This window comes from Passer domesticus, chromosome 2 (assembly GCF_036417665.1).
Source record: "Passer domesticus isolate bPasDom1 chromosome 2, bPasDom1.hap1, whole genome shotgun sequence".
Taxonomy (NCBI): Eukaryota; Metazoa; Chordata; class Aves; order Passeriformes; family Passeridae; genus Passer; species Passer domesticus.
In genome coordinates, this window is record NC_087475.1 from 44,882,177 (window position 1) to 44,909,619 (window position 27,443).

Sequence of the window (27,443 nt, forward strand, 5' to 3'; positions counted from 1 at the left end):
AAGTCCCAGTCAGGTATCTTCAGAGAGGCTTCTTTGGTTGTAGCTTCTTTACACAGTTTTGGTTTTTTTTTATAATGAGCAAAACTTTCTATCAATGCTTAAGGCACGAACTATTTCAGTCTCTGACAATGTTTAACAAAACTTAAAGGTAAATGAACTAGAAATAGGGAGTCAGTCTCTTACTCCCATCCATGACTTCTAAACCTTTTCTCAGACTTTCAAAATAGTTGGGATTTTAAAAAAAAACCCCAAAACATCAGTTTTGTCTATATAGCTGAGAAGTCTTAAGACAGTGTTGGCTAACACCGGTCTTGAATCTAAAATAGGAAATAAGTAAACAGAATAAGCAGAGATTTTACCTTTGTATTATGGTATATGTATTGTTAGATTTCAAATTCTGAATATAATTTTGTTATTTTTGTCTTTAAAAATATGTGTTGGAAAATTGAGAGGAACTGAGAACAAAATTATTTGTATAATAGATGAAACTTCTTAAAATGAGGATTATCCTGGTTTAGAATTTTAGTAGGTTATATGAAATGAACAAAAAAAAAAACTTCTGGCAGAAGTTATGTTTTCTTCTCTGAAAGGGGAGGAAATATTGAGAATTAAGTATTTATTTCCCTAATTAAAAATAGATATATGAATAAATTAGTAGTTATAAATTGATGCTACAAAACTCAAGCCTTTATATTTTCCTGGATTAATTTTGAACAATTTTTGACAAATGGCTACTTTCTAAAGAGGCCATTGAGAACACCTTTTGCCATCCATGGAAATATAAACTGACTAGACATAGTCCTGACCATCCTACTTTATCTGGCCTTGCTCTGAGCAGATGAGTTGCTCCTCTTTGAGAACATCTTCCAGCCCATGTTACAATTCAGTGGTTCTATAATTTTTATTATATGCTATTCTTTCTGGTACAAACACCCTTGGTATTTTAAAGTCAACACCTTAACTTGAATAATCATGAAAGTATCCTCAAAAAAAACAAAACCCCAGAAACAAAACCATTTCACTTAAATGAAACGCAGCATTAAAAGAGTGTTGAAGGAAGCTTAATTAAAGAAACAGCATAAAATGAGGAAGGGACTTATTTTCCAACATGCCTCTCTAGATAAGTCTTTCCATGTCATAACATAGTATTTAGGGTCAAATGTTAACAATGCTAAGAAATTTATGCCAAACTGGACACATAACTAAACTATCAGTACAAAGTTATTGAGAAATAACTCACACATCTGCAATGTTGAATCAAGGAAGTGAGCTACTGCCTCTAAACCAATTTTATGTTATTTTAAAATAAATGCCATCTCAACTAAACACTTAGATATTAGAAATTATTGTACAAGACTAAGTTAGTGTCAAATATTCAAGTTCCTTATCCCTCTCAAAAAATAATTATTAAATTTCCATGTCCAAAAAAGTATATGAAACTAATGAAATAATTAATTTTTAAAAGAGTGATCAATAGGCTAAATTTCATTTAACTGACACATTTTACTTTGATTAATAATATTTAGAATATAATAACAAAAAATACAAATGTAAAGGTGTCTGCTCTGACACAGGCAGTAATATCAACTTAAATCTTGCTTATTAAATTTTCATAAATACAAATAATATAGTACTTATAAAAGACAACACAATTACTGTGATGTGATTCAGAAATAATCTCAGGAATAGTTCAGAAATAATCTCTCATATTAATTATATGTACTAAAAAATCATCAAGTTTAAGAATTTTTTCCTAGAAATTATAATCACTATGACTACCACAAGGCACAGTGAGCAACAATACTGCTTGAGGTTTGCTCACATATCTGTGATCTTCCCAGACTTCCTGTAAAAGTTTTGTAGTTTTCATATACTAAATCATTATACATGTCTTATTAAAGAATGTGACAAGGACACATGGCCACACTTTCTGAGGAAAAAAGAAACTTGCAAGTGGCTTTCTATGCGCTCTTTCTTCTAATTCTTCACAATTAAGGAAAAGTGGGAGAATATAATATTTCTGCAACCTTAACTTGCTGATAAAAGTTGCTCCTCACAAATGCCTCATTTGAATTTATCTTTATTTGACCCAATTTTATAGAGGCATTCTGTTTTTTAAGCCTCTTCATGCCTTACATTCAAGACTTAATTTCAAGACTACTTTATCTTTTGATTATTGAAACAACAACATAATATGAAAAAAGGCTAACCAAACCAAGTCATGCCAAATCAGAAACAATAGCATATTAGTCACTGCCAAGGACAGTTTTATTTAATTTCCTTCTGACATCCCTTAGCAAATGCATTCATAATTTAAAATATCTACAGCAGTAAAAATGCTTACTCTGGAGATGCTGATGGTAGATTTGGAATTAGATCTAATGTGGCTTCATGCCCAGAATGAAGCAAGTCTGTTGCATGGTATTTAGGTTATGTGCTTAAATTGTAAAGAGAAATATATTCATGTATCAATTAAATCTCTTTTGTCTAGTATCCATTTCTGCTATCACCATTTACATCCTGATGCACAGGATTACTAACTATTCCAGCTTTTGAGCAAACATCTTCCAAGTGGTATATTCTTATTTCATCCCTTGTCTTATGCAGTACACCTACTACTAGTAGTAGGTGTACTGAATCAACTAGTAGTTGATTCAGTTGTTACAGTAAAATCTCCGGTCAAAGAGGTCATGTCATTTTTCTTTTCCTTCTTCCAATAATTAACAACTTCAAAAAAAGTTCATTCTACCTACTAGCTGCTCATATGTCTCCCATGGAGAGATTTAAATTCTCATACACCTTAATGTCAATTCTTCCCACCTATTTAGAGTCTTTCTGGGTAACAGATACTATAAAGGAAGCCAATATGGCAATATCTGTTATTCTTGAACAAACAGTGATAACTACATGGTCAACAAATATACTATGTCCAGTCATGAACTATTACTAGTTCTATTTCTAGTCAACTACTACTTCAAAAGCTACTACTTCAGTTACGCAAGTAAGATACAGTCAAAATAGCTGAGGTTTGGACAGAAATTTTGAAGGTCATCTAGACAGACTCCTTGCTCAAGAAGAGCTATGTCACAGTTGCAGAAAGTTGCTTATGGTCTTGTCCATTTGAGTGTTAAATATCTCCAAAGATGGAGATTCTTTGGAATTTCTGGTTGCTTGCTCCCCTGTTTGATGACTCACATGGTGAAAAAGGAATAAATCTGATACAGATTGGTTTTTATGTTTTGCATTCTTCCTCAGTATGGTCTGAATCTAACTTCTTTATACTCTTTAATAAGCTGTAGATAGCAATAACAGTTTGCCTCTAAGCCTTCTCTCCTTCAGGATAAACATACCCTTTTTCCTCAGCCTCCCCTCATATTACTGTCACTCCAAAATCTGATATCTTGGTAGTCCTGCACTGGACATTCTCCAGTTTTTCGATGCTTTCCCGGTGGTGGGGAACCAAGATATGGACACAGCAGTCCAAGTCTGGTGTCACCAGTGCTGACTAGAGAGGAAAAATCCTCCTTCAACTGTTGGCAAAGCTTTTTATGATGCATCCTAGGATACTTTTGTCTTTATGTGCTGCAAGGACTCACTGCTGGCTCCCATTCAGTTTTGTATTCAGTTTTGTTTCCACCAGGATTCCATGTTTCTTTTTCTTTTTTTAAGAAAAGGCAGCATCTTGTGAGTCTGCATCTACTACTCACTCAAAGATATTGTGATAAGCACATAACATAATTCTGGCTTTTGCAAATATTAAAGTGGATGCTATGTGCTGTGCATTATAATATACTGTTAACTTTTGCAGAAGTATCTAGAGTTGTGAAATAATAACTAATGCTTTTATTTTTATACCTAACCGACAATAATTAAAATAACTTAGATACGTTTGTGAATTAGCTGATGTTGATTTTGAGTACCTGTGGTTAACTTGCAATCACTGAAATAGCTAAACTGTCTGCATGGTCAGATGACATATGAGGAACAGACATCATGAGGATGCCTGCTGCTGACACGGACTATCAACAACAGACACCTGCTGAAACCATGGAACAGGGAGCTGTTGTGAGGAGGTGCCACACAACCCTCAAAACCACATCCAAGATTACTGCACATGCTCTAAAAGGGTGGATCAGAGGAGAGGCCATGCTAAAGTGTTCCTAGAACCTGTAAATGAGCTCAAAGAAATGACTGAATACATATAATCTCTTATGAATATTTATTTGACTGATGCAATAGAAAGGGTATACAAGAAGAGTTGCTATAGTTAGCTGGTGTGCCTCTGGCTACAGCAACACACTCAGAACTGTTACTTTTGTTTTATTGATTTTGTCCCCTATTGTCCTTCAGTAATTTTTTTTAATTCAGTTGAAAAGTGGGGGTCATTTCTCACAGATATACTCTCAGTGTTCCTTTTATTGCACAGTATGAGACATGGACTTTTGCCTTTGCATAGCTTCCATGAAGATCCCATTAGATCTGTTTATTTTTCTAATTTTGCAACAGCAATTATTTATAATTGAGCATTTTAAATTATTATTTCCAACATTGACACTATGTAATCTGGGAAGGTGGTTTGGGTTTTTCCAATTTTAAATTCTATTCCACCTGGCTTTTAATATGTAGCTGTGCTACATCCTTACATTTCTTGGTAGTGTCTACTGAATTTCTGAAGTCCAGATTTTACTTTTTTGTAACACTTGATTACCTGTATATTTAAATGCTTACTTAATGTTAATTTTGTGAGTAGTTTCTCTGAAGTCAGTTCCATTGATTAATGCTAAGCATGGTCTTAATTACATTGTTGGACTGTGGCCAGGATGACTGATGTCTCATTTGTTGCAAGCTATTAATGACTCCTTGTAATCAATTGTAGAGAAAACTTGCAACTGTAGTGAGAAAACTTATTCCCCAGTGAAGGGATGTCTGTCTCCTGAATTCAGATACTTAAATCTGAGGTTAAAATTTAGGACAAGAAAATCCAAACTATTAATCTATTCAGTCAATGATACACTAGGGAAACAGTAAGAACTTCACAAAATCCATCTTCACATTTCAAGGAAGGTGAAGTATTCTTGGGAACTATACCTTTTTCTCACTGTTGCCATTAGGAAGAATGAAGACAATTGGCTCAGAATGCATGATAAACTTCATACAACAGAGATAATAAGAGGTGAGTATCACTTTGATAATCAAAATTGTATTGCAACACTACAGTGCTTGAAATATGGCTGTTGATATGTGGGATTGAATTTTTTCTTACTCTTGTGTCATAAAACCCACAGACACACAGAAGACAGTCCTTACCTGTTGACCTGTACAGAGAGAACACACTACTGCTAAAGAACCTGGACATTTAAGGACCATGCTTCTTTGAGCAACTCACTAGAGGGTTAGCAAGAGGAAAAGCACATCTTGGTCTAACTCTTAACAACACAAGGATGAATCCAATGTTCGGTGGAACATTGCCATAAAGTATTCAAATTCAGTTCCTTTGTGGAAAGGATAAGAATTTCCCATCAAATTACACTGTAGCAATAACTAATTTTAAATTCAGCATGTCATAGACTGAACAAGAGTGTTTGGACTAAACAACAAAATAGAGATGGTCAAATGGAAAAACAAACTGAACAGCAACACATAGTCTTGCAGAAGGAAAAAAAAATTCAAAATAGGAAACAGTGCTTATAAAATGAAGTGGACAGAGAACAAACATTTTAACTTAAATATTAAGGCATGTGAGACAAGATATACAGTAAAAATAGTTTGGAATAAAATTTTCTTCGACCACACCAGAAGTAGGAGCCATACAAAAAGCTGAATCATATCCCTTAAATCATATCAAATAATATCAAATAATAATAAAGCTGAAGATTCATCTTTATGTAGATAAGTCTCTAAAACTTTCTCAATTATATCAATAGTGTCATCTTTAAACAAAATTAATAAAATGAACACATTGCTTGGACCAGAGATTGTTTACACAATACTTCTAAAAGAAGACAGATTTAAAATTACTCAACATTTAAACGTGGTGTCTATCACTCTAAGTACTCTTCCACAGAAGAATGGAAGGCCCTAATCTCAATGCTACTTTTTAAAAAAGGCCTTGACTAATCTGAGGAACCGTAGGGCAGAGGAAATGCAGCAGGTAATAAAATCAGAGATAAAATACAAGACACAGGAATCAGAGAACAAATCCAAACCAGAAATCAACTTTCAAATACAATGTTTGAAGTCATATCAGGAATATAAATAGAGGTTTTGTTTCTAAGTATATTCTGTTTGGAGAAGAATAGTTTTTGCAAGTAATTGGTGCCTCAGATGCCTTTTAAGAAGTTATCAAGTAAAGGAAAAAAAATTATCCATTCAGTGTTCCTGCATTACTTATCTAGACACACCCCCAGTTTTCTAGGACCTTACACACTGTGTATCAGAGTCACACAAAAACTGAGGTTAGGAGGCAACTTTGGAGATTAACTTGTACAACTGTGGGGGGAGAATGTAAGAGAATAGAGATAGTGCAGAAAGGTCACCCCTGAGAAGTTACAGCTGTAGCAATTAAGAAAGATTAGGAACAGGCCTGCCTTTAATAGGCCACAACTGTGTCCAATAAGGATGAGTGCTGTAAAAGAGTGTGTTAGCTGGTTGAGGAGGCAACTAGGGTTTGTTGGTTGTGCTGTGAAGAAGAAGTCAGTGCTGTGAGGGGCTGCCCACGAGATATCACTGAAAAGGTATGGAACTTCTGCGATATGATGAAAACATACAACTGCTCTGATCAAACAAAGTCAACTACTATAGGATCCCAAAGTGCATGACCAGATGGCATGGTCAAAATTTCACTTACTACTGGGGAAAAGATCATAGGACCAAAAATTTTTGTGTGCTCTCCTCCCTTGCTGCTGCTTACAGAGGATGAACTTCAGGTGTTCAGGCTGTCTAGAAGCTGTGGTGTTGCTCAAAATGGCCTGGAACACCACAAGACATGCTGAAGACAATATGTGAGGGGAAGATATAACTATACCATGCATAGATCTATTAAAAAAAATGAACAAACAAAACCAATACAAACTAATTGCCTAGTTATCAAGTTAATTAAATTAACAGTCACAGAAAATGGAAAATGTCTTTGAAGAAGTAAAGTATATTTGAAAGGTAAAAATAAAAGATGAATGATGCTTTTATAGTGGACATAAGGTACAGTGTTGTTGTCCAAAAAGTAGTATGAAACTGTTAACATGTTTATAAAATTTATGGAAAAGAGAGTTAAAAAACCAAAGCAACAAGATTTAGTGCCACAATTAGAGTAATGAAAACTAAAATGCTAATAAAGATTTTTGGGAGAAGCTCAGAAGTTTGAAAGACTGAATTATGAGTTCAATTCACTATTTTATGCACAAAACATATGATATGAAGAGGAGAAGAAACTATAGTCATATATTTAGTGATATGGTGTTAATTAATTTTCTCAGTTTGAGAAAAGGGTCTTAGAGTCATCCTAGTCTTCTGAACAGAGAAGAGCAGAGGCCATAAACTGCAGAATATCTTCACTAGCTCTGGCAGGAACAGATTTCATCTTCTTCATAGAAGCCCATATGGTGCTGCATTTCAGATTTGTGATCAAAAAAAAAATTGTTTTGACTGTGGCTGGACAGTTCTTGCATAGAATTGAGAGGGGTTTTTTTTGCTTTATTTCTTTTTGAACTTCTTCCACTTTGTCACCCCAGTGAATAGACTAGGGGAGTGATCAAGAATTTGTAAAACCCAGAACAATTGACCCCAACTGACCGAAAGCATATTTTCCACAGCATATGAAAGGATCAGCAATAAAATTTTAGGAAAAAGAGGACAGGCATAGCTTCTGGTCATAGTATTTCTCTTCCCAAGAAGTCACTCCATATGAAGAGGGCTTGCTTCCCATGAACTGGCTGGATGTCTCCATGGCAACAGAACATATGGAGTGAATTCCTCATTTTGTTTTGCTTGAAATTTTGCTTTTCATGTTAAGCTGTCTTTACATTAGTCTGCAAGTTTTTCTCACTTTTGTCTTTTTTTATTGTCTTCTGTATCCCACTGAGAAGGAATAAGCAAGTGACTGAATGGGGGCTTAGTTGTCAGGTGGGAACAATATATCACAGTATTATAAATTATTATAAAGAAGAAAAAAGACATAGGTTTTCCACTTCATAGTTTTATGTTGGATCTGAATCTTGAAAATCAAATTCTGGTCTTCCTACTAAATTTGCAGGAGATACTCTAAACTGAAAAAAAAGTTACAGAAGAGGGAAAGATGAATATATTAATGTATAAGATGTCTGCCTCTGAGAATATAAATAAGCAGCTAGAAGAAGTGATGGATGCAGGGAAATGCATTAGAAAGATGACAGAATTATGAATGATGTATTTATAAAGAAAGAAGTCATTCACGACATCATCGCTTAGAGAGATTGTATTAAGCTTAATTTGACAGACTGAAAGCAAATCAAAATAGTGGTTTTTTTCCACTCAAATTGTAATTAAGCTAGTTAACACATTGGAAAAAGATGCAATTGACAACAATGTGAATTCATTTAAAATGCATGAGATGGTGTGGAGTTTTAATTATTATAAATAGAGAAATGGCTATCAAATTTTAGGATCTAGATGTTCATATAGGAACCACCATCTTCAGAAGCTGATATAGTGCATCAGATATAGACTGCTCATTATAATGTTTGTCTGAATATTTGTTATTAGATACTGTTAGGGATAGGGAATGGGATTAGATGTAATAGACAGATCTTTCATCTGTGCCATCACACCAAATGTCATAATTGTAGATGCTTCATAAATATGAGGTATTCACATACAGTAAATGTAGTCAATAGGAAGAGTCAACCATCTCTGGACAATTACTGTTCTAAGTTTCAGTTAGAGAAATTTCAGGGAAACGACTACTTTTGTATTGATATTTCTCAATTATTCACATCAGAAACACTTTGTGATAAAGTGTCCATCAAGCATTCCAAAATATTCCATGTATTGAGAAGACTGGAATATACAATGCTGAAGGTAGACACGATTCCTCAGTTATTTTTGAATTCCTTTTCCTCACACAATTGTGCCATGCATGTGACAGAAGTTTGTCTTATTAATTTCTAATCTTGATTTAATAGTCCATTTTTAAGAATCACACAGGCTCAGATAGAAAAAAAAATTCCCAACCAACAACCACCGAAAAACAAATCCCCCAGAAACCCCTCCCATACAATTTTCTTCCAAAAATCACACATTTCACTAATAGGTCATATCAAGGTGCTGTACTTGTCCTGCTAATATTTCACTACATGCTGTATTGGGCTGCTGCTGTTTCAGATACCAAAAAGCCTTGGTTTAACACTCTCTGCCAAGAAATGACATGAATGTCAGAATGTTTTAAATCAAAACTGAAAACTGACTTGTTTTTCTTTTTTCTTCCCATCATTAGCTTGGCACTGCAAGCTGTGTTATTAATTATTGTACATCTCTTTTAAAGCACCTTGAGATGTCTTGCTGAGATAAGTTACTATGTCCTATAAATGGAAGTTATTCACATCCAATCAAAAATTAGTCTCAAGTACAGTGGAACAAAATCCTTCAAGAGTATCATCACCTATAAAAACTTCAATATAAATTAATACTTTAAGGCTGATTTTAGAATCTGCATTTATATTTTATAAGTCAGAGGAGTATTTATACCTGTGTATTATGTCTTCAAAATAGTGGCTCACATGCGTCTTGCACATCTTTATTCAGGTACAACCAAACATATAAAAAGAAAGATAGAGGGGATGCAGATATAAGATTTCTCTTAGCATTCCTATGATGGATTTCCATCATATAAGACTTGCACCATGTGTTACTGCTAATGAAGAGGAACTAATGAGGAAGGCAGATAGCTCATCTTAAGAGGAGAGACTAAAAAAGCTGGATAGTTTCTTGAAGTAAGAAACTCCTTTGACACTGTTGAGCTATTTTAACTTTGGTTGAACACTATAGGGCTTCAAGAACATGAGAGATATTAACATCTCATTTGAAAATGGGATTAGTCGTAGTTTTGCAATGCAAGGTTACCTTTAGCTTTAGAATTAACCTCGTATCTAATGACACTGTTTTAAAAATGCTTGTCCTAATTGCATTTCAGACTATTTGTTAATAAGAATAGTTTTCTACAGTAGAAGAGGTTTAAAAGTGATAAAAGAGGTATCAAAATTGTGAATTCACAGGGAAAATGTAAAGAATGGAGGATGCTTTGAACTAGAGTGTACTTCACTGTTGAGTCCAAGCTAGCTTGTTCAGCTATATAGAGGACTGATATTTCCTCTCGGTGATTTCTTGTTCTGGCTAGGTACGTAGTAATCATCTAACTGGTGCATCATTATTATTTCTTTTATATCCCAGATATTTAATATGTGAAAACAATTCTCAAAAAGGAAAAATGATCTTTTAAAAGCTCACAGGAAAAAACTGGCACAGCTGGGCGTTAAAATTACGTCTCCAGTGAGCGAATGCAGTTGTGCTTGTACTCATGTCAGTTTTATAAAAATACTTTCAGAGATGCTCTAATAAAGGCAGCACAGATAATAATCTTTAGAAGTGCTCTAAGGTTAAAATGTAAGCAACTCTGAGACTTCTTAGCCATTGCCAGAAGCTTAGTAAATCAAACATTAGTAAAAATACTTTTAATCTCAAATACAGAAATTAAGAAAATGTAGTTGGAAAATTCAAATAAGTTTCTTGTTCTTATAATTTTCAGAATTCTTGTTCTATGCTTGCCTGGAATGAAAAGCTGTTCCAAGTACCCTGTGTCTCCCTTCCTGCTCATTTCTGCTTGTAGCTTAACATGTTAAATGCAGTTTCTCTATGGAAATGGAAGAAATGGACTTCTTGGTATCCACAGGAAATTGTCAGGGACGACTGACACATCCACAGGACAAGCACTGCAACAAAATGAACATGTTTCACAATTTAAGTCTAGGTATTGCTAGACCGTAATGGAAAAACATAGGAACGAGTGATTACAAATTCCCAGCTACTACTGAATAAGTATTTGGTGTCAGATCTAGACTCAGATCAAACTTGGTGGTTAATGAATGTTTTGTCGTTAAGGAAGGGATGACCATATATGAAAAAAAAAGAACTCATTGCAGTGAAAGTGTCAGCCATAACAACATTAATTGTTCTAAGCCCATTCACAATCAACATAGTAACAATTATGAGGTTCCTGGTAAATGGAAAGGAACATTTTACTTATTTCTTGCCACCTGTTTTTCATTCCTCAAGAGTACACTTTCAGAAGTGAAGAATATTAATTCTAACATCAAGAACACAGGTTTGGACTTAATGCCTAATGACACAATAGGACTGTCTGGTTATTGATGGAGTCAGCAGTGTTTCCTTGTCTCTTGACATTTCCAGGTTCAAGACTAACCTGCACTTAATTTCATCATTGCATCCTGCATAATGCTTGCAAAAATTGTATGTTAAACACAGGCTGAAGACTTCAATAATGAAAGAGATAGAAAGTGAGACTATGTAATTCAGTACAATTTCAGTATGCATTGCATTTTCTCTTTCATAATGGAGAGAACACCCTGAAGATTTGACTAACTCTCCCTCCACCCTTTTCTCATTACTGTCTATTATGCCATTAGAGTTAAGGAATCTTATTTATCCAGGAGCTGACATCATATCTTGTGAAAACTTATACCCTTCAAAAGACCATATTTGCAAAAATTATACTTATGTTGAAGATACTTAGAAGATACTTAGAATTGCGATGACATTTCCCCAAATGAGGCCTTTATGAAAGAACTGATTCATATTTGTTTAAATTATTTTTTCTTAAAACTACTTGCTTCTTTTATGAAGAAATTCTAAGTGCTAGTTCAAAAAAATCTTGATATCAAATCTGATGCTTGAACTGATTGGTGAGCTGTGTGCACTCAACAAGGCCTTGTGATATACTTTTCTTTGCAGTTATCCCATAGGATGTTTGATTTCAAAAGTAAATAATGAGCCTCAATTTCTTTCACATAGCTTCTGGTAAGCAGACATTTTTTGATTTCTATTTTAAATTGAACCAGCAGAATTTACATAGTTATCTGACTACTAGCATAACTGAATGTGTTTCTAACAAGACTGTTCAAAATAAATTATGCTATTGACTAGAGTGAAAATACATATCTTAACATTTAAATGTCTGACCCTATTCTACTCTCATTCACGTATAATATGTATTTTATCACAAGTTTCATTGGAGTGCAGATAGAGCAAGTACTGAATAAATAATTTTTCTTGCAATTAAATCTCCATTCCCTAATGCTTTAAAGTGAACATGGTCCTTGTACTGATGGTGAATAAGAGGATCCTTTTAAAGAGGATCTTATTTTCCTTTTGTATCTGCAAATCCTAGTGGCTTAAAATTGCTGTCAAAATTCTACATCTTTTTTAAAGAAACTTTTGGTCTTTCCCTGTGATTTCTTGTATATCATTGCATAAGTACAGGCCTGAGCAGCTTTGTATGCACCAATCTGAACTGGTTAAAAAGTATTTTTTTTCTACAAAAAGAAACTGTGTGATAACTTAATATTTGCCTCCTTAGAGACGCCATGAATGCACAGTTACATGTTCCACAATGTCCAGCCAAAATGCTCCTGCACTACAACAGTCAATGGTCAACCAGTTGTGTGTTGTATTACGAATAATATTTAAATTAATGTTCACTGTTCTTCCAAAATTTAGGTATCGCTACATGTTCATGTGTGAAAAAGAATTAACAAGTCGGGCTACAATTCAAAATGAATTGACCTAGCACAGGTCAGTAATGACCTATAGCTGCAAAACTGATGGACTTGTTTTTTTAATCTTGTGTGAATTAATTCTTATAAACAGTAAAACTGTGAGGAAGGAAAATAAAAATATTTCTAAAAGAAATTCAAAATCCTTGAAAATGTGTTAGTTTCACAAGAATTTTTCAAAGGTACCAAAATGTACCATTTTAACACTTTCCCTTACATTGCTTGTCAGAATTCTTGCTCTTGTTAATCTAGTCTAAAATCTGTGCAACAAAAACAAACTGTTAAGATATGAAAGATGTTTTTTGAATTCTTTTCCTTGATGAATGTACTTAGAGATGCTCCATTAAATTTAAAAACATCCTATAAAAATTCTGCAAATTCAAAATCCGTAATAAAAATCCTTCACTAAATTTATTCTCCCTCCATGTCAAGTTTCTACATTTCTCCCTTTTCAAATGTGATTTTATCTTATTTAGTCTCATTGATTTCAACATCATTTCTATAGAAGTTTGAAAATACTAAGATGCATAGTCTGTCAGATTTACAGTAATTTAAATAATGGTTTCCATACATTATTTTAGATAATATGTGATTAGTGCAATTTTTTTCTGACCAAAAATGTCAAACAATTGCACTTATCTATGACTTTTCAATGTCAAACAATTTTACTCACACCGATACCCTTTACTGAATCCCAATAACTAATTATGACAAAATCACCTCTGCCTACATCTCTGACAATAATTAGCTGTTCAATTTTTTTGCTTTGTTCAGCTTCAGAAGCAGAAATCAATTATTGTCATGCTTTAGAATAATAGAGGCTGTGAGAATGTAGCATTTTCTTCCAAAGACTCATAAATAAAGACAACATAGTTTAGTTTCTCCCTGATAAACTGAACACATTCAGTATCTGCTCCAAAGACTACTTTCTTCACAGCAGCATCATGTTATAAGATCTTTTGTGTATTTTCTTGAACGTTATTGATGAAACTTCTAGTAAGATGCATTATATAGTATTATACCACATCATTGTAGTAGTATCTCATTCAATTATTTGTATACCATGACCCCCGCTTTTTTTCCTTTGCACTAGCCAGCTGGAATTCTCTTCCTTATATGAGTAAGCATGATCTGTGTTCCTGTCTTCTAGACAGACTTGTGTTTGTCATATGGAAATCATGGTTTGTTTTAGTGAACTCAGCTTTAGCAGTGACCCAGTTATTTCTGTGTGACTGCCCTGTATGGTTCATTGTTTTATGCTCCGTCAATCTTTGTGCTAAATCTGCATATTTTGTCAGCAATGATTTTATATTTGCTTCTATGCCACTGATAGAAATATTGCCAGATCTATTATTGTTCACTTCAGAATTTCAACAAAAATGTCCTCATTCAATGCTAGGGAATATATCAGGCTGGCATTACTAAGCTATAAATGGGTCTTTTATTATCATGGTCCTTTCCTGTACTAAGTTAACTGCTAAAAATGAGACTACTCTTTTTAACAAAAGATAAAATGAAGCAAGAAAACCTACCACTGGTATTCTTTACAAAGAGCAAACAATCAAATCAAGTACCTAATGAAATTGTTGAAGGTTATGTAAGACATACACAAGGAAGGAAAATGTTATCCATGCACAATGAAGGAAACAATTGGCATTTTAGTGCAAGGCTTCTTCAGTGTATACAGAAGTTGCATAAAAAAAGGGGTTTTGGTATTTTCTCACATCTATGCTTACACAACTAGGAATAAAATATTCCTATTTACCACACCATCTTAAGTGCTACAGACCATGAACTATTAAAGGTGACTTAAAATTTACTAAAAAAAATTAAACGAAGACTAGTATCTTTAGACTTATTTCAACAACTTTTTTCTAAGAAAGCAAAGTAAGCAATGCTCCATTTTTCTAATTTCTTTTATGTCACTGCTATTTTCTCTGTAAAATTATAGACAGCCATTTTTCAAAATACCCAAGAGGGGAATTTAGTGTTTGGCTGGGCTTTTTGGTGTTTTATTATTATTATTTTTTTCTATTAATCAAGGGAATTAATTTACATATTTCAAGAAATTTATATTATTCCATAATAATAAGTAGGTTTTGAAAAGCTTAATCTCTTCAAAAACTGCATATGTTTCCACTAATTGTGATAAAACTTTATTTTTTTATTTAGAGACTGCTTCAAGATTGAGATCAAATGCTTGAATTTGAAACTGGAAAATTGTGCATTGGGGGTTAGCTTTCTTTCCTTTTGTTCCTTTTTACTTACAGAATTTTTTCCCATAAGTTGCTAGGAAACACTAATGTTATAGATATGGGTAGTAATTCATGGGAATAAAAGGTGTATCAAAATATATAGGTATAAAATGAACTACTGGTGTACAAGGCAGGGCGGGGGGGGGGGATTCTTCCCCAGGATGGCGAAACCGCGGCAGATGGACCAAGAGGCACCACCTCATTTGCATGCGAAGGAACTTCTGCTGCACAGGAAATGGGCATACTTATCTGAGAGGACCAGGCCCATCAACACCTTCCATCTGAATGCCAGATTCCGGGAATCGAGGAAATTCCCGGACGGAGGCTTTGTGCAGCCCGAGCCAGAGAAAGAAATCAACTTGAATATGAAGAACTCAGAAAGAAACAAAAGACACTCTGCCATGAGCAAAATAAACTGTATAAGAACTGCTGCCTCGGAGCAGCCGGGGTGGAGTCATTGGTCTAGCGAGTCCAATCTCACGTTCACCCGTATCACCGACTGGGGGTGTTATGCTGGCCGATTTGATTGGTGGCAGTCGGGGCTGTATTACGGTCGCGTAATAAATTTTATTTTAATTTTTTTAATTAAAATTGGCTATTTTTCATTTATAACAACTAACAAATGGGAAATCAAGGAAAACAAAAGAATTGGCCAAGCTCAAGGGAGGAGGGCATATTGTTGTGCTTCTCTTATCTGGGAGTTTCTCTCTGAAGGGCAGAGATACTGCAAGGATTGGGCAGGTAAAGGACGAGGCTGGGGCAGCTGCTGGCGCTCTCTCTCCTCTTTGGAGGAGGATGTTTGGAGCTGCTGCTTTAAGAAGAGAATTCACTGCCACTGCCAGAACCCAGCCCAGAGCTGCTTCTTCTGCTGTGGGGTGAGCCTCTGCTTGTGAGAGCAGCCACTGAACTGGGACCTCATTAACACCTCCATCACTAAAAAAGGGACTTAGCTCGCCTGCTTGGGTGCCTGGGATTGTGAGCTCACCTCTCCCTGCCCTGCTCTGCCCCCACTGCTTCTTTGGCACTACTCTGAGCTTTTACTGCACTGCAGCCTTGCACCTCCTGCCTGCCAGATGACCTGCTGTCCCTGCTTAGTGCTCCTCAGAGTTCTCTGGGGATACTGGGATCAGCTGCCCCCAGGGTTTGTGAAGCAAAGCCCCTCCTCCATCGCTTCCCATCTAGGCCAAAGTTGCCATTGCCACATGCTCCCTGAGCCTGTCCCACAGCGCCCCCTGCAGCCATGGGGGAATCACAGCACCTGCCCCGCCCACTGGGAGCCAGCAGCGCCCCTGCTGGCCGCGCCCGGAACTGCACCAGAGGGAAAGCACCTGCGGCTGAAAGGCTGTCACGGGGCTCCGGGTTCTGCTTGGTGTAAATGCCGTAGCTGTTGTTGTTTGTTTGCTTTGTCATACACACCAGCAAAGAAATGTTATTCCTCTTTCCATTTCTTAATTTAAAAATTATAATAATTTGGAGGGAAGGGGTTTACATTTTCCATTCCAAGGGAGGCTCCTGCCTTCCTTAGCAGACCCCTGACTTTCAAACCAAGATGTTGTGGCAAACCACTGTGGCAAAATTTAGAATACAGTCTCCCTTCCCATATCCTTAAGATATACAGTAAAATTTTATGCTAATACAATTATAGGTTATGTCATCTCTGTGTTGCATTAAGAGGATAGAAATTCAGCAGAAAATACCACTGTGTTCCAGCTCACCCTCAGAGATCAGTGGTGGGTGTGTCTGGGTAGAATTTCTTACTGTAAGTCTGGTTGTTTTCAATAAAGACTTTAACAATCTCACATTAATGGATAATGCAGTTTATCGAAGCAATAGAAATACAATTTCAAAATTGTTGTTGATAAATATACTTGGCGCATTAGCACTAAATATTTAAGAAAGAAAAACAGAACAATCAATTGGTAATTCATTAACTTTACCAGCTTAATTTTTCCAGCACTTAAGCTTAATTTCACCAAAGAATCCTCCTACACAATAGAAGGCAAAAATCTTATGAAAGAACCATCCCTGCTTAGGAGAGGATAGGGTCAAGCCCAGCAATTTGTCTGCAAGGTGTGGTTGTCTACTTATCCTCTGCCATGGAGGTTTTTAAATTACATATTTATACTTTCAGGAGAAGTGGAATTGAGTCTGTAGTCGAATGTTGCTGCCATCATAAACCCCCTAGGGGCAACCACTTCATATGTAAAGGAGAGATACTGAGAGTTTTTGCTTACAAAGTCTGTTGGGTATTGCACAGTGGTGGAACAGAACTCTGGCATGTCAGTAGAACTCCCTCTTCCACTTGCCTGAGACAGCAAAATATGTCATGTGGCTTCTGCCTGGTTACTTCTCATTCTCATCAGCAGACTATCATGTGTAAAGAATACATGTGTGGCTCATTTCAAATTACTTGACATATTAGTGATATTCAGATAGGACTGGTAGATCTGTACTCATCTGAAGAGCCTGATAGCAACCAGGGATCATATCCTAATGTTTCTAAAAGGCTATCAAACATCTACATTTAGACAGCTGAAGTCCGCTCTTAATGTCAATAAATGGTCAACACATGACATTGTTCTTGCTTAAATGTATTTCACATTTGGAGGTAAGACCAGTCATCATAAACACAAGTCTTCAGTATTTAAAGTGTCTGAGTTGCACTCCAGCTTTGTCTCCAGAAGGAAGTAGTTGCCTGCCAGGTCTTATGTCACGCATTGCAGCTGTGGTGGATGTTTGAAAGGGCTGCCTGTAGCTTGGAAACATTAGACCATATACTGAAGTAAGGGACTGCATCCTCCTCTCAGAGAGATTATGAATTCTCTAAATTCCATTGCCAGGCTTGTCCAAAGGCTCATTAGGTTTGCTTAAATATATGCACCTAGTGTTATCTGTGGTGTCTGAAACATGGACTGCTGGAATTGCTATGGATCTTTTGGGAGATCCGTACTTTTGCAGAAGCCAGACAAGCAACTGAGCAGATCTCCATTGCCTGTAAAGGAGATCACACATACTCTATATACAGTCACCCACATTCAAATAAACCTGACATTTATATTTTTTCAATCAAAAGTGAACTTCCAGCCTGTGAGCTTGTATAGATTTCTCATGCATAGGCATGTGAGATTACAGGACTCCCTTTGGTGGAGCCTGGCTTTTTTTCTAGTTTCAGAGTTGAGAGGGTCTTCCATAGGTATTGTATAGTGCCTGCCAAATCTGTGTCTGAGCTTTGCTAAATCATGCTAAATGTGGGCAAATTAATTAGATTTCTTTTCACACGTACTAATTAAGAATAAGGCACATCTTCCCAATTAAATTGAATACTCTTAAATTGTTGAAAGATGCTATTTTATCTTTAAATTCTCTTGTCCTATTTTTGTATGTATGTGTATACTCATATTCTTTTGTTTTCATTCATTTTAATATTCAAATATAAATAACATAATCACAGTTCTAACTTATCTTCTACATATGCAGAAGGAAAGTATGCAATGCTTCTTCCTGAAGATGTGCATATTAGTTCCCCTCCATTTATTTGGATTGCAGTTGTCTAGGAAAACACCTAGCAGACTTCTTTGTTCAGTACGAAGTATTTGTCTTTCTTGTTAGTAGTATTATCATTTTAATTGTCATTAGATACTTTTTATGCTTCATTTATCAGTTTTAATTGAAAAAAATGCTTATTGACAACCCAAAATGTTTATTTCTTCTTGTTAATACTCGTGTTTTCATTAAATTTAGTGCATAATAAAAATACCCATGAAGTCATCTGAGCAATGTTAATAACTTCCAAATATTTTGAACAAAAATAGTCGTATTATAGCTGTGCTTTTTACAAATGCAAATGCTTATTTTATTGTCATTTTAATAAATCTCTAAATTATGACAGCAAGAACTGTTGTCTAGGTCAATAACCTTGTGAAAAACATCATCATCTCAAATAAGTTGAAACAAATAATTCACATTTTCCAGCCATTAAAGCAAATTTTCATGAGCACTTCCTATTCTAAATGCTATTTTAAAAAATAGCAGAACAACATTACATGGTTGCAATAGCTCTTGCAAACAGTGTTTGTATCTTTAAGTAGTTTGTTCTCATATCTAGTGAAATATTTATAAATCTTCATGTAAACATGTTTGGAATCTGAAAGGCAATTTTATACTATTTTAAAAATAGTGAAATCTTGGGAAACCTCACTGTTTCTGATAATTTAATGTTTTTCCTTAGAAAGGACCAAAGGTTTTTATTACCTGTGCTCTCCTCTACTCTCATATCTCTCCATGTCTTAGCTTCTACCTGAAAAATATTATATTTTCAAAATTATGGTACAGACCTAAAATTATTATTGAAGACAAAGTGATTTCTGTATTTAATTGAAAATGAAATTTATTAGAAATGTGGACAGTATCTGAATGAGAAATGTCTTACTGTTAGTTTTGATTCTGCAGAGTAGTCAAGGAAAATGAGATAGATTTTTGGGAGTGTGCTGCCATTAGTAGATTCTCGCTTGTTACTCCCTGTTATTAACATATTGTTGTTTGCCTGTCTTCACTGTGCTCCTTCAGAAGAAATTGCCTGAAACAGATGTTTCCCCTTTGATAAGTATTAGGTAAGAATGAGGTTTAACTTTAAAAAACTATTCAAGAGTGGATTGGGTTAAAAGCTGAGCAGCTCAGGAAACTATTCTATCTGGTGGATATGATTGGATATATTTGAAAGAATACTTCTGAAGGGTCTGAAACTCTATTCTCTGTAAAAAGAAAATTACTTTTTAAGGTGATCCTATAACGTCTAATAATCTTTTTTTAACTCAAAATAAGTTAAGGCCACAGTAAAAGATATATCATATTAAACTTCAAGTTCAAAAACAGGGTTGCAGGCAGTGACCCTTAAAGTCTGTATAAAACATTTTCAAGAGACTAAAAGTGCTATGGCCTGAAAATTTGACCAGTGTAATTGTGTGATGTTTGTGTAGTCTCAAAGCATCAGATCATCACCTCTATTTCAACAGCAATCTTTGCTTTTACTTTCAAAAATTTTCCAGATTCTATTTTTGATTCTGCTTGCCTTTTATGTAACAAAGTATTTGATTTTAATGCATTTCATTTTACTTGTCTCGTGTTAGTTATACGCTTGACCACTTTATGTGAGTTCCTGATGCACTCTGAATCCACATTTAACACTGCATTTTGAACGAATATACTTTCACATAACAATTCAAATATAGTTCTAATATATGACCAGAGTCCTTACTTTGTACCCACTGCTCATGAAAAGAAAGTGTTGTTTTTTTAAATTACAATACTATTTAAATAGCATATACATGCAAACAGAAACGTATATGTTATAAAACTATTTGTACTATATTTATGTATTGTATTATATGTACTTCCTATATAAATTTTTCAGTCACTAGGCCATTGTGTAAAAGAATGGTCAGTACCACTCATCTAGTTGAAATTTAAGCAAAAAACCCCCTAGCTTTCTTTAGTTTAAATATGGAGATTACAATGAGCTCCAAAAGGATATCTTGAGCAGGACGAAGTGTTAATGACAAGTTATTTTCCCAACTATTAAAATCTCAGAATTTCTTAAAATTATTAGCCTTTGCCATAAACTCTGTGAAGCAGCCACATTTCCTGATAAAGATAAATGGGGAAAAGTAAAATGAGGATCTTGAACCATGGGGTGTAGACTAAAGCTGATTTTGATGTATGCTAGAGTAGTGAGAACAAAATGGGGCTTGTGTTTTTCAATATGAAACACAATAAAATGAACTCTGACCACACTATGTTTCCCTAGGCGTTCATATAAAAATGTTTCTTTCTATAACACTGTATTATGCCAAAATTTTTTTGTTTATTTTCTTGAATCTATTAACCATACACAGTTATTTTTTTAAATTTTATGGTGCCAGCAGATCAAGAACTTATTTCTTATTAAGATAAAATAAATGTACAAGAATTTGAAATGTCTTGTTATTTCTGTACGTATTGTAGCACTGTGGCCCATCAGATATGGTGGTGTTGCTGCTTGCAAAAATCACTGGTTAGTAGGCCTCATCTAAGCCTAGAAACTTGTCTTAATTTCTGCTTGTTTTACAACCAAAACAGATTGTTAATATCAGTCAGATGGAACTGGGGCTACTGATTAAACATCAGCCCTATCCACTATGTTTAATCCTGGGACTTACTGGAATTTGTTCATATTTGTTCTACTGAAATTTGTGATCTAATGGTTATTCGTGCCACACAAGCCATACAATTTAGGGCCAAAGTCCAGCAAACAGTCTAGAGTAAGAAAATAATTATCATAGTACAGAATTGCTGACTAACAGAAAAGGAGCGAAAATAGCAGAAAAGAAAAATGACACAATGAATGACACTGACCTTTTCTCAGCAGGAGCTTAGCAGGCAGGACATTCATAGATCAACCACCTACCAGTCCCCTGAAAAGTTTGAAATAAATGGGAACTTTCACTGATTAATGATTCATGGCTAATTTACTTTTACTCCCGTTACTGTTATGGTGCTCACCTAGTGATGCACTTTAGTCATAGAAACAAAGTCAATGGAAAAAAGGAAAAAAAGGAAAAAAGCCCCACACAATGCCTTTATAAGGTTTTAAATACCTTATATTTCTACACTGGAAACTGAATGAGAAAGTATTCATTAGAATTGTAGTCAGTGCTTTTCAGTATCTCAAATAATCTTGAAAAAATTCATATAATCTTATGAAAAGTGAAAATAATTATAATAAAAATGTCAATATGATCTCCTACAGCAGCTATTACTTTTGTAATAGCTGTGTTCATTTCTCCTTATGAGCCAAGTGCTCTAAACACTTTCTACTATACTTCAATATTAACCTATATGGACTATAATTTCAAAGGGTATTTCTAATGAATTCAATGAAGATTTTTTGTGTACTGAAATTTATTAGAGACAAAAATAAAATTTGAGCTGTTGTAGAAAACATTTTCATAGGAATCCTTTTTAAGGATGTTAATTTTAAGGCATCTAAAAGGCCTTAAGATCATAGAAATGGAGAAATTGAGTCAGCATTTCATCATTGGCTTCTGATGCATAATTTCAATTCCTCAAAATTTCCAGGTTTTTACTTTTTAGAAATAGATTTTTTTTTTTGCCACGGCTCATGGTATTATTCAAATGTCTTTAATATAGCATAAGTGTTACGTTACCTATCTTCTTTCATACTGGGAACCTTCCATGTGATTTGCGGGTATTTCTCCTGAGATGGGGAAACCCGAGTGGAACACTGACACCCATCAGGAGCATGAAAATAGCTGACAAGGCATGGGGAGAGAGAGGAGTAGTGACTCCCTATCATTGTCCCACAGAGGACAGCCCCAGGGAGCACTGTGACCAGGAGTACAGTGAATAGGTCAGAGGAGAACAATGTGGCCACGGTGTGTCAGTCAGAGCATGGCATGGCACTAGATCTTTCTTGTGTATCAGGGACAGGCAGCAGACCTGCCTGCAAAAGGTGTGCCCAGGGTGGGGACTTCCTGCAGCAGGTGGCTGAGCTGCAGGAGGTGATGAGAAGGCTGTGTAGCATCAGAGAGGCTGAAAGGGCTTAGATAAGTGGTTCCAAGTGCAGTCTGCAGTGAACCCACAGCCCATAACCAACAACCTAAACCTACCCCACTGGCACACATAGAAGGGGGGAGGGGCAAAAATATAGAAGAGTGGGAGATGGCAATGGAAAGGACCTCCAAGAGAAAGAGAATTCCCCCAAAGCCTGAGGTGCCCTTGTAGAACTGTTTCTCTGCTCTGCAGGCTGATGAGAAAAGACCTGTTACAACAGGAGAGACATTGGAGCTGGGGAAGGTGGTCCCCTCTGCTCCTCATATAACAACAGGGAAAACTAAGAAAAGGCAAAGAGTAGTAATAGTAGGTAATTTGCTTCTGAGAGGTATGGAGGCAATTGCTGAGCTGATGTGCTTTTTGAGGAGGTGCTTTACTTACCAGAGGTTTGTATTAGGGACGTCAACAAAAGACTGTAAAGCATTGTACCATTCACTGACTGTGATCTGATGCTGTGTTTCACATTGGCACCAGTGATACAGCCAGGAGCTGGCTGAGGAGTATCAAGGATTACAAAGTTCTGGGAGGGGTGGGAAGGGGCTCCAGAGCACAGGTAGTTTTTTGTTAGCCCTTCCAGTCAGAGAAAAGGGGTTTCAAAGGGTCAGTAAGGTCTGACATCATCATATGGTTTCAGGGCTTATGGTACAGCCAGGGATTCAGCTACTTAGATAATGAGACTGACTTTGAGAGAGCTGTTCCACTGGGGAATGAGGGAGTAAATCTGTCAGAGAAGTGCAAGGGCATATTCAGTCATAGGCTTGATAAACTGGTGAAGAGGAATTTAAACTAAAGTTGCCAGAGGATGTGAGCCTCAATCTATCCCACTCCTACCAGTTTGATGTCAGGACCAGCAAGACATGCCCAGCGTCTGGAGAGGGATCTCAGAGGGTTTATCGTGATCCCCCACATGGAATGCTGCAGCCAGCTCTGGAGCCTCAAGCATAAGGAGGACATGGACTTCTCCAAGCCAGTCCAGAGGAGGTTTATGAAGAGGATCCAAGGGCTGGGGAGCCTCTTCTATGAAGGCAGGCAGAAGGAACAGGGCTATTCAGCCTGGAGAAGACAAGGCTCTGTGATGAACTCAAGAAGATTTCTAATATCTAAAGAGGCCCTACAGAAAAGCTGGAGATGGACTTTTTACAAGGACATGTAGAGAATGCACAGGGGAATGTCTTTAAACTGAAGGAGGGCAGGTTAGGTTAGATATTAGAAATAAATATGTTGCTATGATGGTGGTGAGACACTGGAACTGGGAGGAACAGGTTTTCCAGGCCTTTAAGTATTTAAGTGTTCAAAGTCAGGTTGGACAGGGCTTTGAGCAACCTGGTCTAATGGGTGACATAGCTGCCTAAAGAAGGGCGCTTGGTACTACATGATATTTAAGGTCCCATCCTAGATCATTATATGGTTTTATGATTAAATGAAATGGTAATCTTGTACAATGTGTGAACACCACACAGGTGTGCGTAAATATAGGCAAAATATATTCACAAACCCTAGCCTTTCTTTTTTGTCCAAAATAACTTGCCTTAATAATCTAAGTAAATATTCTTCTCTTAATTAATCTACCTCTCAGGCATGCAAGGTCAGATCTTCATCTTTTATAGCACTATTTATACATTTGACTTCATGTTTTTTGAAGTTCTGCTTTCTGTTCTGAAGCTCTGTGCAGTGCCTACTGAGCATTCTTTGTAGTCTCTGCTACACACTTAGATTATTAGTAATTTGATACACTAATAATTTGGTCAGGACATATATGTGAAACACACCAAAACACAAAAAAACCCCCAAACTCTAAAGTAACTTTTTAATATGTTATTTCTGGTTTCTTTTTAAATAAAGAATATCCTCCTCTGTAAAATAAACTTTGAAAAAGTGCTAACACTCACATATCTTAAAATGTCAGACACTGTATTTCTTAAATATTATCCCTGACATCTCTCTCATTAAGAGATCCAGATAAAATTGAGGGCATCAAAGATGAGAATCCATCTGCAAGGCTCTCCTAGATTAACTGCTGGGATAAATATTTTGAATATTTACTTTCAAAATGTGAAAGACAGAGTAACATTAGGGATAGTCAGAGGGAAATAAATTTAAAAGTAATTGAGCATGCATTCTTTAGGCTTCAATAGTCCTTGCTGAAGTCTCTTAAGATGTCAGATTGAAGTTTAAAATTGATCTTACATGTTAATATCTGTTATTTTACTATGGTAACCATCCATGGAAATGGATGACAAGTAGGTCAGAGCTGATCAGTATGAAAAGACAACGTGCCTCTTAAAAAAATCAATCCATTATGGAACACATACAAAATGTTTGTCTACCTTAATAAGGAAATTATTCAGTGTCATTGTGAGATGACATTTCAACAGATTTAGGCACATATTTAATTGCTATTATGTTGAGTGAATCTATGGAGGAAAGGAGCAAATTTTCTAACAGTCTCATTCACAGAGCAGAATTAAAATCATTCTGTTAAGACAGATGATGTCAGAGGTCCTAATTTAGATCTTCTGTTACAGATTGTGAATGATACATTATTATTTTTTTCTGTAAGCAGGGACTTTATCTGTGGAATTTCCACAGAAACCAAAAGCAGATTTGAAATACCTAAAAAAAAATATATATATATATACCAATCCAAGCATTTTACAGGGAACACCTAGAACCATCTAGGAAATAGGATAATATCTCACAGATACTAAATAAAAATGTTGTATTATTTCAACAACTATTGCTGTTGTGACTATAGTCTGTCCAGTTCTGATTTAAATGCTTAAAAAAAATTATTTTGTGTTTTTAAGGGAACTGTTTAAAGAATATCAAGGTATAAAACACACAAATAAAAAACATGACAATAAAATCATGCCTTACTGTGAGCAATTAAAGCTCTGCCCAGATCTGGTTTATTCTGAGAATGATTAAATACCTAAATAAATCACAGACGATGAGTATGTACACAAGGAAAAAGAATATGAAATTTGACAATTATGCAGTACAGCAGAAAAGCAAGAAATATTAATGGAAGTATTAAAGACTGGAAACGAAACAGATATTCTGAGAGTGAGAGTAACTAGCCATCATGGAAATTTGCAGTGCTTTTAAATTATCTTCTATAATTGAAATTTTAAAATAAATTTGATTATTTTTCTCTTCTCTGTCCTTATAACAAGTTAATACATATGCAGCAGGAAACTCCTATCATTTCAGAAAGGCATATTTATAATTAGAATTTATTATTGCTAATACAGTAACTAGATGTCTTTTTAACTTCAACTACAGATGAAGGTACCAGAAAGAATATATCCTTTAAGAAACACTATGGCTATAGACAACTACATTATTTCAGATGAGCAAATATCTGAGGTCTCTTGAATCTCTTGGCTACTGGAAAATTGCCTGCACAATGTCTGGTGTCATTTTATGAGCTTAAGTGTTCTTTTGTCCCCCATCTGCCGCCCTAGAATGCAAGTCTCCCACACGTCCTTTGTAACGTCTGCCAGACTTGTGTTAATGCTGCAGAAACTCCAGACTAGCAAAAATAGCCATCAATATTATGACAAATTACTTGAGCCCATTGATTAAAAAAAGATCCTGCACAATGACCTCACAAGTAAACCAGAACGTAGAAACCTACATCAGGAGAGTTGCTTAATATATTGCTTTTCAATACTATTATTATTAGTAGTAGTAGTAGTAGTAGTAGTAGTAGCAGTAGCAGTAGTAGTAGTAGTAGTAGTAGTAGTAGTATTGTTATTGTTATTATCTGTGTTTATTTAATCCAATCTTAAGGATAACCAGAAAATATTTGTTGTTACAATATTTTCCAATCTAAATCCCATGTAAGATAATATTGTAAGTATTCAAGAAATAAGTGATTTATGTGAATCACAATATAATGCTTTGTCTGAACTAGGAAATATTAGTCTTCTCCCCCATTAATTGTATACTTGCATTAAATATCTTTGGAATAATAAAATATTTAACTATTTTTTAATGAAATGAATTATAAACATTTGTGATGCAGAGCTGAGGATGAAACAAAGCCATTTATTTTCAGCTTAAAGTATGGACCCTTTTTGGCTCAGACTCCATCTGAAAACCAACAACCAGTGTATGCTGATCTGCACATTCAAAGCAAGCTCTACAAATAATTTTTATTCTGCAGGTACAATTGACTAATCATCAGATTTATTGTGAGTCCAGTCATCCATGTAGTGTTGAATTCATTGACCTTACCTACACATTGTGCTCAGAATCTCTTAGCTGGTAAAGCTGTCAGTGGATCATTTAGATTACTGGATCCTACACCCCTGTTTCTTGATTGGAGGAAACTGGAGGAAGTGTCTTGATCTTGAAAGAGATTTTTCTTCACTTCAGTGGCAATGAATATTCTAGTCTAATTTTTTTCATGTTTAGCATCTTCAGAACTATCAATTTAAATCTTCCATCAAATACCTCTGACAAAATACAAATCTATGTAAAGTAAAAACCTATGTTTTTTTTAAAAAATAACCTTACATTAAAACATTGAACTTTTTATGTATGTTGCATTTTCTTTGTGTTGTACCTAAATGTTGGTCTTTCATGGTCAGATGTTTTTGAGCCACTTCCCCACAGATAAAGTACCTCAAATTATAAAAGAAATCAACAAAATATAAGGCCTTGCTATTATTTTTTTTTTCAGAAAACTTGGGTATAAAATAAATCATAAGTATTAGTGTTAAATATATGAACAGACAGGGGAAACAAAAAAGGT

The 27,443-nt window shown here is 35.3% G+C and overlaps 2 long non-coding RNA genes across 2 annotated transcripts in view; one reads left to right on the forward strand and one right to left on the reverse strand.

Moving 5' to 3' along the window:
• Positions 1 to 27,443, reverse strand: part of LOC135295361 (uncharacterized) — a 178,669-nt gene that overhangs the window by 60,481 nt on the left and 90,745 nt on the right. The gene's annotated exons all lie outside the window — the stretch shown is intronic.
• Positions 8,758 to 14,396, forward strand: LOC135295359 (uncharacterized). Its single transcript, XR_010357424.1, has 3 exons — positions 8,758 to 9,051; positions 11,998 to 12,063; positions 12,763 to 14,396. It is a non-coding gene; the product is annotated as an uncharacterized LOC135295359 (long non-coding RNA).